At 38.3% G+C, this 12,605-nt stretch overlaps 1 long non-coding RNA gene across 1 annotated transcript in view; it reads left to right on the top strand.

Moving 5' to 3' along the window:
* Nucleotides 1-1,142: 1,142 nt before the first annotated feature.
* The window catches only part of LOC147577112 (uncharacterized), a 32,442-nt gene continuing 20,979 nt past the window's right edge, over nt 1,143-12,605 (top strand). Inside the window, exons 1-2 of the long non-coding RNA XR_015255746.1 lie at nt 1,143-1,224; nt 6,203-6,325. This is a non-coding gene — a long non-coding RNA (uncharacterized LOC147577112). The remainder of the gene's footprint in view (nt 1,225-6,202; nt 6,326-12,605) is intronic.

Below are 12,605 nucleotides of genomic sequence, written 5' to 3'. Positions count from 1 at the left end.
AGAAGATTCAGTGTGTGGTGAAAGTTTGCTTCCCGGTTCATAGATGGTAATCTACCTCCCTGTGTCTTCACATGGCAGAAGAGGTGAGGGAGCTCTCTGGGACCCCTTTTATATGGGCGCTAAGCCATTCATGAAGACTCTCTCCTCATGGAGAACTCCATCCTCAGGACCCAAAACCCCCCAAACACTCCACCTCCAGGTACCACCCTCCTGGGATGAATTTTGGAGACACACACAATCCGTCCATATCATTAAGTAAATTGGCATAGGTCAGAGTGTGTGGTAAACTGTAGCCCATGAACTGAGTCCAGCCCAATATCTCTTTGTTTTTGTTTTTCAGTAAAGTTTTACTAAAACACTGTCATGCTCATTTGTTTGTGCAATGCTTGTGGTTGCTGTCATGCTACAGGGGTAGAATTGAGTAGATGTAATAAAGACTGCATGGCCACAGAGTCAAACTATTTACTATTAACCCTTGATGGAAAAAAACCTGCCAACTCCATTAAGTGATTCAGTTAGTCAGCGATAGACTCTGGTTGCACACCCACACAGATTGACCTGAGAATACACACAGCCCAGCCACCATGCTCTACTTTCTCCCAGGAACATGCAACCTGTTCTAATTTTTAATATAAAACTCAACTTTATTTCTTTTTTTCTGGAAGTCCTGGGACCCACATTTTTGCCCCAAACCTTCTTACCCTTGAGGTAGAATAAACACATTTGCTGTGAATAACGGTTAGGGGCCCAGATCTAGGAAAACTAAGCATTTCTAGATACCTTGCATATTCTTTTTGGGGAGATAAGAGCCTGGTGAAGGCTTCATTGTAAAAGGTAGAAAGGGGACACTGGTGAAAGTCCAAGGAAGAGAAGTGCCAAACCAACGGTGTGGAAACCTAAGGCCCATTTTCTAGAGGAGGATTGGCTGTGTGGAAAGTGCCAGGGTATGTAGACCAGAGCAAGAAGTGCTCAATGAATGCTATTTTCCTGCCTCAGAGTATGAGAGAGTTCACCAGTCCTGAGGTTCCAACTCAGGTAAAATTTGCCAACACTGGCTTGCTGTCTTTGAATAGGTCACAATGTACCCATTCCATACCCAGAGCCCCCACAAACCAGTTCTTTAGTCATAATGTAAGTAAGACAACATCTTGCCCATGCTTTGCATCATTGAAGGCCGTAATTTTTGGCTGCTCTATGCGAGTTTCTTCCCTGACCCACGTCAAGGTATCTGAAAGCACAAAAGGGACCCAAAGGGCCCAATTGGGAAGATTATGGGTGTGGAGGCAGTTTCTCCTAAAATTGGCACTTGAATGGAGCGATGAAATTGAGTCATTTGAATAAGCTGCACATTAAAGTACCTGGTATATGGTGGGTGCTTAATAAATGGTAAGTTGATAATGATGGTAAGGGAAAGAAAAACAGAAAAAGCGTTGCTACCTGGCCAATGGAGAGAGGCTGTAGGAGACAAAGGCTCTGGATTTTACAGAACCTCTAGAATGCTTTAACTGATACCTAAGAGACATTGGTAGCTATCACACTCATTTGCGGAATGCCAAGGCACCTGTTAAGGAGATTGAAATTAATTTGTTTGCCTTTACCCTTAGGGCAGATAAACACTCCCATGTTTATTCTACCGATTTGTTCAGCAAACCCTTTGGTGCCTGGATTTGGTCCACAGTGAAAGGATCCATTTTAGCCCAGCCCTCTGGATTATAGATGAGAAGACTCCACACCAGCACAGTCTGTCTTTTATAGGATAAATCTTTGGTATCAATGATAGTGTCATTTTTTAAGCCAGGAACAGAGTTTATGTCCAAGACCACACTGTTATTGGCAGCATTAAAAAGTGTCGAGACTAGACAATCCTGGCTCTTTATAGCTGTGTAGCATCTCAAGGCCACTATTTCCTCTATGGCTGCCAGTGCTAATGGACTGCAGACTCTGGGACTGGGTTGGCTACTCGTAAATCATTAGCAAGTATAAAATTGATGATCAGCAGCTCTAGCACCAATGCCAAACACGGTAGTTGGGTTATTAAGGTTTTTTAGGGAGGATACAGCTGTCAAGGCTCTGTAGAGACTACCGAGGGAAAAATATAAACCTCTCCTGATCACATCTCCAATTCCAACCGGCAGGCACTGTCTTCTCTTCTGATCTCATTTCTCTGTGTCACACCTGATAGAAGCTTCTTTTCTCTGACCACCAGATGAAGTGGAAGTAAACAAAAAGAACCTTATTACACTCTTCCCAAATCCCACTTACAACAGAAAGGATGAGTTTTTCCCAAGCGGTCTTTCTTTGCAACTCAAATCCAAATTCAATTAAATTCAGTTTGAGAAGAATTTAGTAAACATTTTCAATGCTTCTAGAACTTTGTCGGCCATTGGTAGGGACCAGGATTGTCTAAGGATTGGGATTTCTATGATAAATGCACAAAATGCTTTATACTAAAGAAAAATTCAGGTTTAAAGCCTCTTACATTGCTCAAAATTGTGAATAAATGTGTGAGTATTGTCAGGTCATCTGTCTTTACCCGGGACTCCCAAAGGATGGCTGTTCAGTTGGTCAATATTTTGAAACATACTTGACATACATGATTATGTCCTTTTACTTAATGACAGTCACTAGGATATTGATCCTCATTGATCTGACATTCTGGGCTCTGAGTATAGAAAACCTAGTAATCATCTCTATTAGCCCTGACACATGATACAGAGCCTGGTCCAGGTGAAATGATTATCAAGTGCTAATGAATTAAATAAAAGACAAGTGAATAAGTAAATGCCAAAAATAGAGAGCTAAAAAAAAATATCCAAATTGGATAATTTAAGCAAAAAAAATCTATTTTCTTTGAATGATTCCCCCAAAGATGTCCACCAAATCAATCCAATATCTTAATCCCAGAACCAGTGAGTATGTTATCTTAACATGGCAAGGGTACTTTGTAGATTTGACTAAGTTAGGGGTTTTTAGGTGGGGAGATTATCCTGGATTATCTGGGGGCTTGATATAATCACAAGGGTCTTTGTAAGAGAGAGGCAAGAGATCATAAAAGTAGTAAGAGCTATGACAATGGAAGTAAGAGGTTGGGGTGATATAAGAAAGGGGTCAGGAGCTAGGGAATACAGGAAGCCTCTAGAAGCTGAAAAGGACAAAGAAGATGATTCTCCCCTCAAAGACTCCAGAAGGAAGCAAACCAGCTAACACCTTGGTTTTAGTCCCACAACACTCATAGCAGACTTCTTCAGCCCCTCCAAACTATAAGAGAACATTTTTGTGCTATTTTAAGGCACTAAATTTGTGATAATTTGTTGCAGCAACAATAAGAAATGAATGTACTTTTTGGTATCTGGAAATGCTGCTATAACAAATACCTAAAAAATGTAGATGTGGCTTTGGAATTTGACAATGTTAGAGGACTGAGGAATTCTGAGGTGCATGAAAGAAGAAGCCTAGATTCCTGTGGACAGACTATTGGTACAAATATGGGTACTGACGTGCTGCTCATGAGGGCTCAGAAGGAATTAAGCTCCTATCATCTTAGAGAATATTTAAATTATCATAGAGGTGCCTGGGTGGCTCAGTCAGTTGAGTGTCCAACTCTTGATTTCCGCTCGGGTCATGATCCCAGGGTCATGGGATCAAGCCCCACATTGGGTTCTGCACTGAGTGTGAAGCCTGCTTAAGATTCTCTCTCTCTCTCTCTCTCCCTCTGCCCCTCTCTCCCACTCGTGCACGCTCTCTGTCTTTCAGATAATAAATAAAAAATTATCATAAAAAGACTGTTGATTGAAATGTGGACATTACAGGGGTTGCTGCTAAAGACTCAGAAATAAATGGTAACATGCTATTGAAAGCTGAAAGAAAAGGCATCCTTGTTATTCAGCAGCAGGAAGCATAGCTGAAGTGGGTCACATAGTTGAATGGAGAGTAGAACTGACAATGGACTTGGATATTCAGCTAAAGAGATTTCCAAGCAAAGTGTTAAAGATGTAGCCTGGCCCTCTTTGTTGCCTATGGTAAAATGTGAGAAAAAAAAAAAGAGATAATCTGAGAGAAGAACCATGATGTAAAAAGAATCAAGGATTTGGTGTAAATGCTTAGCCTTATCCAGATCATAAATGATACCAAAATTAAGAGATTTACTGTCAGGAAGGTATGCTCTGGAGACAAATCCAAGGCTGATTCTCTAGAGCCTTTTCCTAGGTTCTTGGAGGAGACAAAAGTCACAATATTCATTCACACAGAAGGCCCTTTGAAGTGATAAGTCATGTGAATCATGGGTCTCCTCATGCTATCTCAGCAGAAGACAAAAGTAGAGATGAGATCATTTAGAAGAGACCCATGCAGAAACATTTTATCTAATGGAATGAATTCCTGAGATATAACAGGAGAACTACAAGTTGTTGAACTCCCAAAAACTTGTAGGCAGGAAACAGACTAATAAACTACTCAGCTTTCAACTCATAGTACCTTTAATGAAAAAGGAAGGATGATTCTTTGGGACAGTAGGACAGAACTTTGAGCCCAGAAGGTGCATCCATTGACCACTGAGGAACCAACTATTTCTGGGCCTTAAAACTTAATGGAGGGGCTCTCGGGTGGCTCAGTCAGTTGAGTGTCCAACTCGGGTCATGATCTCACAGTTCATGAGTTCAAGCCCCACATAGGGCTCACTGCTGTTAGCACAGAAACTGCTCAGATCCTCTGTCCCCCTCTCTCTCTGCCCCTCTCTTGTTTGCACTCAAAAATAAATAAACATTATAAAAAAAAATTAATGGAGTTTGCTCAGTTGAATTTCAAAATTGCTTGGAACCTCCTTTTTTCCTTTCATTTTCTCCTTTAGTGGATGGGGATACGTATAACGTATCCAGTGCCTGTCCCATAATTTTATTTTTGGAGCAGATAACTTGAGTCTTCAGTGTTACAGGTGCACAGATGGAGAGGAATTTTGTGCCAGGATGAAATATATCTACAGCTTCATTCACACTCATTTTAGATGATTTAATGATGAGATTTGAGACTTTAGAATTAATGAGATTTAGATCAGATTTTGAACCTGACTTTATGCTCTAAGGGTTCCAACTTTTGGGGACCTAAGGATGGGTTGGATTCATATTGTGTGTGAGAAAGACATCAATCATTGTTACAGCTGCAATAGGCAACTAATACACTGAGTTATTAAAACATTTCCGGAAAGACTGTATTTTCTTGTTGGTTTGCTTTTCGCTACTTCCAGTGAGAACTATTTGAAAGTCAGTGTGGATAATTCAGGAAGAAATTCCCTTTCCCTTAATTATCTTCTAAATTGAATGTTGGCTTTAGACTAAAGTATTCATAGAATTATGTTCTTTACTGTGTAGATGTGTGTGTGTGTGTGTGTGTGTGTGTGTGTGTGTGTGTGTGTCTCAGAAATAAGGTTTTTTTTAAAATTCTAACTGTATGTAAAAGTGTCAGGAAATCCATATATTGGTTTCTTTCCATTGGGTTAAGATACAGTCCCTGGAAAACCATTGCCAAGATTTCATGACACACTACCCACTCATCTTTTGTTTGTTTTTTTATCATTTAGCCACATTTCTCCTTAGCCTATTGTTTTCTAATCACACATACTGAATGATAGCTTCAATTATTCTTTGCTTGAATAATTACCATAAATCCTCATACCTAGACCATGTCTCAACACAAAGGACCTTCCAAGAAATGTCAGTGTTGTTGATTTTTGCTGAGAAGATAAAATCCAATAGAGACTTCTCTTGGTAACTAAGAGAAAACCCCTATTGCTTCTTCAGGCCTGAGATATTACTATGTGTTTATGCTGATAGTTCATTAAACTTTTATTGTTTGGATACATTGATAAAAATACAAGGCAATCCATAAAGGATTACTGAAAATTCCACACTCTATATTCTCAAGTGCTATTCACTATTCTATTGTAAAGTATTGTAACTCCTTTATACAGAAAATAGATTTAGGGCCCTTCTGAGAGTCATAAAAATGACAATGACCACTTAATATTTAAATCCAAGATACTAGGCTTGGTCCAGTTTCCTGAACTTGCAGGAAATTTAATGAAAATTTTGTGAATAATGAATCGTTGCTACAATGAATTCATTGAGAGAAAAAAACAATACGCCAACCAATTTGTGTCAACTAGCTAAAACAACGAACTAATGGTATTTTATTCTTACTTCTCACTCAGGAGTTATGCTGTGTTGGTAGAGACAGCGTACCTCTGGTAAACCAAAACATTAAAAAAAAGGGACCCTGCCTGCAGATGCCCAAAGGCCTCAGGACCTCACACCCATTTCTGAATGGCTGGTTGGTGAGTTAGGGGCCCTCATGAGGTAATAACAGAGAAAAGGGGGAGGAGGAATATTTTTTCTCAGTCACTGGGGATCCTATTAGTTTGTGTAGAAACAGAAGAGCATCTAAAGTTCATTTTGTTGTTATTTTAAAGAGCCGTTCAGCTTTGTGAGAAAGCAGACCATCATAAGAAAAAGGAGTTTAATATTCTGTGTGTAGAATAATGATCTTTGAATGGGACACACATCTCTCAGATATTGGAGGACCAGAATGGAATTGGCTTTTGTTTTTCTCTACAAACCTACCTGCCTCCAGTGTTTGCCGTTTTGTTGACTAATGCTACCATCCACACAGTCACCAAAACCAGAAACCTAGACATCGAAGAGACCTCCTCTCTCTCTCCCTCCCCTTTCATTTCTGATCACACTGAGATCTGTTCATTCTTCATATGAGGTATATCTAAAATCCAAACTTTCTAGGTATGAGGCTGTGGCTAATGGTGAGCCCTGGAAATTTCTCTTTGGAACTAGCTCCCTAGCATTGAAAGATTATACTGACCTATGAGCTCTCTGGCTCTTCTCTATGCTCCATAGGGCCTTTTCAAAAGTAGAATAATTAGGGGCGACTGGGACGCTCAGGCGTCCAACTCTTGATTTTGGCTCAGGTCGTGATCTCATGGTTGTGAAACTGAGCCCTGTGTCAGGCTCTACACTGATAGCTCAGGGCCTGCTGGGATTCTCTCTCTCTCTCTCTCCCTCACTCTCTGCCTTTCCCCAGCTCATTCTCTCTCTCTTTCTCTCCTTCAACAAAACAAAACAAAACAAAACAAAAAACTAAAAGTAGAATTTTATGGGATGTAAGTAAAAATCAAATACAGTCTCATTACAAAAAAAAAAAAAACCAACAAACAAAACAAATATAGAAGTACACATAATAAAGTCCTTTACACTTCTCCATCTCATGCTCATCACAGAAGTATCCACTATTAACACACTAATTTGTGTTCTCTCTGGCCTTTTCTACACATTCATGTAAATATGCACACTTGCACACATAATCATTGCTGTTTAAACCTGGATGGAGTTATGATGCTTTGATTTATGTGTGTTAACAATGTCTTGGAAATCATTTTATGTTAGTATATATAATAATACCCAACATTTGTATAGCAATTATTATGTGCTAAAATCTGTTCTAAGTGTTTGATATGTATTATTTCAATTAATTATCACACTATCTCTGTGTAGTTAGAACTATCAAGAGTATGTCTTTTTTTACACATCAGAAAACAGAAGCATATAAATGTTAGCTAATTGCAGATAAAATAGAAATTTAAGTATAAACTTAAACTTAATAGAAACTTAAATAACAAAATGATATAGCTAGGTAGTGGAATAAAAAATCAATTTAGATTTCTATATACCGCAACAAATAATCAGAAAATATTAAAATATACAAAAGCATGAAAAAGTCAAGTAGCTAAGAATAAATATAACACGCACACTAGAAACTATAAAACATAATTGTGAGAAATTTAATTTAAGAATACCCATGTAAGCAGAGTGATTAGTCATGTTCCTGCAAGATTCCGTTTTGTAAACAAATAGAATTCTCCATAAATGGATCTACAGAATCAATATAATTTCACCAGGTCTGTGTGTGTATGTGTGTCTGTCTGTAAACTGACAAGATAATTTTAAAGTTTATATACAAACACAGAGGGCCAAGAAAAGCCAAATTTATGCTAAAGAGGGCCAAAGCTGGAGAATCCCTACAGTCAAACACCGAATTCATTGCAAAGGAATAGGAATTATGATGGTATAGGCATCAAAACAGAAGTCACAGGATGTGGAGCTCAGCAACAGACCCACACTTAAACAGTCACTAGAGTTCTGACCCAGGTGCCACAGCAGAGGTGGGAAAGGATGGTCTTTTCAATACATGGTGCTGGAACAATAGAAGAGCCCATGCGAAAATGAAATTTTGACTCTCTCTCTCTCTCTCTCTCTCTTTCTCTCTCTCTCTCTCTCTCTCTCTCTCTCACACACACACACACACACACACACACACACACACACACCAATTCCAAATGGATTACACAGATTAAAATAAGAAAAGTAAAACAATAAAGTTTCTAGAAGAAAACATCGAAGGATGTCTTTAACATCCTATGTTAGGCAAAGATATTTTAAGCAAGCTGCAAGAACAGCAAAAACCCAAAAAGGAGAAAAACGGATAAATTAGTCTAAGTTAAAATAAAGAAAAAACTCTCTTTCTCAAAAGACACCATTTAAGAGAGAGAAAGGGAAAGACTTCGGGGGTCAAAGATAATTTCCACGTATGTATATGATGAAAGATTTGCATCTAGACTATATATTTTTTTTAACTTAGTAAGAGAAAGCAGATGGGCTCAGAGACTTCCACACAATATGAAAGGCATGCAAATGAGCAGTAAACATAAAGGGCTCAGTCTCATTAATCATAAATAAATGAAAATTAAGACCAAAACGAGGTACTATTACACACCTGTAATGAATGAAAAACACTGAACACCAATTGTGTGTGCTGCAGGGGGGTGGGGGGGGGCATTATATTACAGCTATGCTGTTTAGAATTTAAATTGGGGCACCCATTTAGAAAGATGCTTAGACATGTTCACACCCTGTGATCCAGCAATTCTATTCTAAAATTAATTTCAGCTCAGGTCATGATTTCATGGTTCATGAGTTCAAGCCCTGTCGAGCTCTGCACTGACAGCCCAAAGCCTGCTTGGGGTTCTGTCTCTCCCTCTCTCTGCCCCTCCCAGCTCGCTCGCTCTCTTTCTCTCTCAAAATAAATAAATCAACTTTGAAATAAAATAAAATAATAGAAGAAATAAATACATTGTGGCATATTTACACAAAGGGATACCACACACTAATAAAAGCTAACAAATTGTAACTACATTCTAAAACATGGATAAACCCTTACCTTAAGAGAAAACACCAGACACAAGAGTATATACCATATGATTCAGCTAGATAAAGTTCAAAAACACAAAACCAGTCTATGGTTGTACAAGGCAGAATAACGTTTATTAACATAGTTTCCCTCAGGGAAAATGGAGAGGACTTCTGATACTTTATATATTGTATTAATTTTCTGAGTACTGCTTTTATTTGTATTTATTTTTTTGAATATTAATCTACCTTATAAGAGTTTTATGCACATTTTCATGTATGTGATACTTTGATAAAATTAAATTTAAAAACATAATAAAAGAATGGAATTAATGCTAATATGCTAACAAGTTGGGAAACATAAAATGAGCAAATTTTTAAAAACTTAACTTTTTAACATTGACTCAGGAAAAAAATTTAGACTAGTACCTGTAAACTGTTAAAGAAAATGAAGCTTTTTATGCATTCTTTTTTTCATTCATGATATCGGGGTCATATTATGTTTGCAGAACAATTTGGGAAGATCTTTATAATTACTGTAACTTCTCTACTCTGGAGCATTTTCTATAAAATAGAAATAAGAGGTTCTTGAAAATCTGGAAAACAGAAGATATTATTTTGACCTGATGCAGATTTAGGGGTAGATATTTGACTACCTCTAGTTTTCTTCTATTCAGATATCCCATTTCTAATGTATGCAGATTTTTTTACATTATTTAAAGTTATTTGGAGATCCAAATTTCCCTAGAGACTTGTCTACATTGGCGGTCACATTTATTTTGCTGCACCATTAATTGTTGAATAACTCATTTGTCTACACTTGAAGGGAGGGGTAGAGTTCCCTCTATGGAAGTAGCCTTGATTTCTGGAGCTGCACCATATAAGAGAAGCACGTAAAAAAGTGTATTTTTACATTTTTAAGGGGCATGTGGTAGAGAAGGTCAAGTGGTCAAGGCCAAGTCGTTTGACATGATGAAGAATGAGAGAAATAGGCCAAAAAGAAGGAAGAAAACCAGAAAGTGTGTAATGGGATCCTTCCACATCATCCTTCAACTTTTCATTAAAGTTTTTAAAGTTAGAAAAAATTTTAGTACAATTCAGTTGCTCAGGGGTAATGGCCACAGGACTTATACTTGTCTACTGGTTGGCGTAGGTCTGAATCAATACGTGCACACTGACGCATGAATGCAAAGTCAGAAAAAAACGAGGAAAGAAGTAATAGAAGTTATTGGAAGGATTCTGGACTTAAATTACAGTACTGACTAATCAAGATTAACATGTGCAGGAGACCACAGCAGATGTTTAGACTATATCTGCCCGTTTATATGCCCGGTTCTTGCCACATTAGTTAGCACGATGTGTCAATGTGTATGTGTGTTAAATTGAATCATTGCATGGAAACTGAGTATAAGAGAGCATTCCAACCTCCCTTAAAGTGATCAGTGGGTTTCGGGGGTGGTGTGGGGCAAGAAAATGCTGTTAGATCTCCATGGTAAGCATGATGCAGGCTTCTGACAGACTAAGAAATCCAAGACCCAGGCAGTACACCCATCAAGCTCTGAGAAAGGGAAGAGAATCAGGGAGAAGGATGATGAAGATGAGATTTATATTAAGATTTAAGGAATCTTCCAAGGAGTAGAAGGTGTAGAAAGGAAATTCAACTTGCATACCTAACTTTCCACCAGACATTTTCTCATGGCATCTTCTACCCTCTCTTTCCATTAGCCTCAATATGTATATGTCTAGCTAATTTCAAACATGGTAGAATAAAAAAAAAAAAAAAAACATGGTAGAATATAATCAACCATTAATTCAGGCATATAAACATGGTAAAATGTGTATTTGTAACTCATTCTTTGGGCTACTCCAGAGACAGGGCCATGGAACACGATTCTCTAAACTCTTGGGTCTTTTTTTTTTCTTTCAATAAAAAAGCTTTGCATCATGTGAGTTTTAGGGTACAAAAATGTGTTCTCCTTTGCTTCAGCCTCCACTTTCAGTGCTATGACTAAATAGTTCTCTGCTTTTCTCCAAAAGAATTATGGGCCAACCTATCTGATTTTGAACTTGAAATCAATAATTCGATTGTCCATCTCCCCTACTTAAGGATTGCAAGTTATCTATAGAAAACCTCAGTTGACATCCAATACATTTATGTGCAGTCTAAGTATTTACTTCTCCAAGCAACATATTCTCCACCTTGCTCTTAACTGCTCTCTGGAGATAGAATAGAAAGGGAGGAGCTTATTGGTGGTGACCAGGAAGGCCAGCAAGGCAGGGCTATCAGTGACTTGTGGTGGTGCAAATGGCTCTGTTGGAAGTCGCAAGTCATGGTGGGTGGTTCTGCCCCACCCACCTCATTCTCAGGAACCTCTCCTGGAGTCACATGTTTACAACCAGTGCTACAAGGGCCTTCACATTACATTTAGTACAAGATATATTTAGATAAAGCTTCCCCAAGGGTATCCAAGTGTTGATATATAGCAGCAGTTAAATTCTGTTTCCAAAAGAGAACAGTTTTCAACGTTTGGTCCATCCAGATGGGCCATATTCGAAGCAACCAATATACTGAGAACTCTGTCAATCACACTTGAATCTAAGTACCGACCATGAATACACAGAATGATGAAAAGTTATACTAGCTGGCTGTTACTGGTAACAGATAAAACTGTTAGGGAAGGAGGAAGGATTGATAAAGGTAGGCAATCCTGAAAATTTAAAATAATCGACCACTGATTGATAAAAAAATAGCTCAGGGTCATAGTAACACAACTCTTCTCATCCTAAAAAAATGGCTTAACTAACTGACAACCTTGTTTCATCAAGAAATGTTAATGTATTGCAAACTCATTAGTTGAGCAAAACAGAATAATCTATTCTTTACTCATGAAATTTCAAGGACATTTGGCAATCTTGAGAATTTTTATACCAATCACCCTTTAGAATGTCAGGTCCTGGTAAAAGAAGATGCCATGGGATCACAAAAAGATAGGCAGATATCTCCCATGACACCTGATATCTAAGAATTAGAACAGAAGCTGCAGGGGTGCCTGTATGGCTCAGTCAGTTGAAGCAACCGACTCTTGGTTTTGGCTCAGGTCATGATCTCACAGTTTGTGAGTTCAAGCTCTGCATCAGGCTCTGTGCTGACAGCATGGTGCCTGCTTGGGATCCTCTCTCTCTCTTTCTCTCTCTGCCCCTCCCCTGCTCACACTCTCTCTCAAGATAAATACATAAATTTTTTAAAAAAGAAGAAGAACAAAACCTGTGGTGCCTCCTCTTGTATGTTCTTTCAATGTATCTCCATCCATAAAAATTTGGGTTCTTAGTATGTTTAAAGGGAGGTTAAAAATGGGGTAA

The sequence above is a fragment of the Puma concolor genome, chromosome C2, assembly GCF_028749965.1.
Source record: "Puma concolor isolate L17-30 chromosome C2, mPumCon1.1.hap2, whole genome shotgun sequence".
NCBI lineage: Eukaryota > Metazoa > Chordata > Mammalia > Carnivora > Felidae > Puma > Puma concolor.
This window is presented reverse-complemented; position numbering and strand designations above follow the sequence as displayed.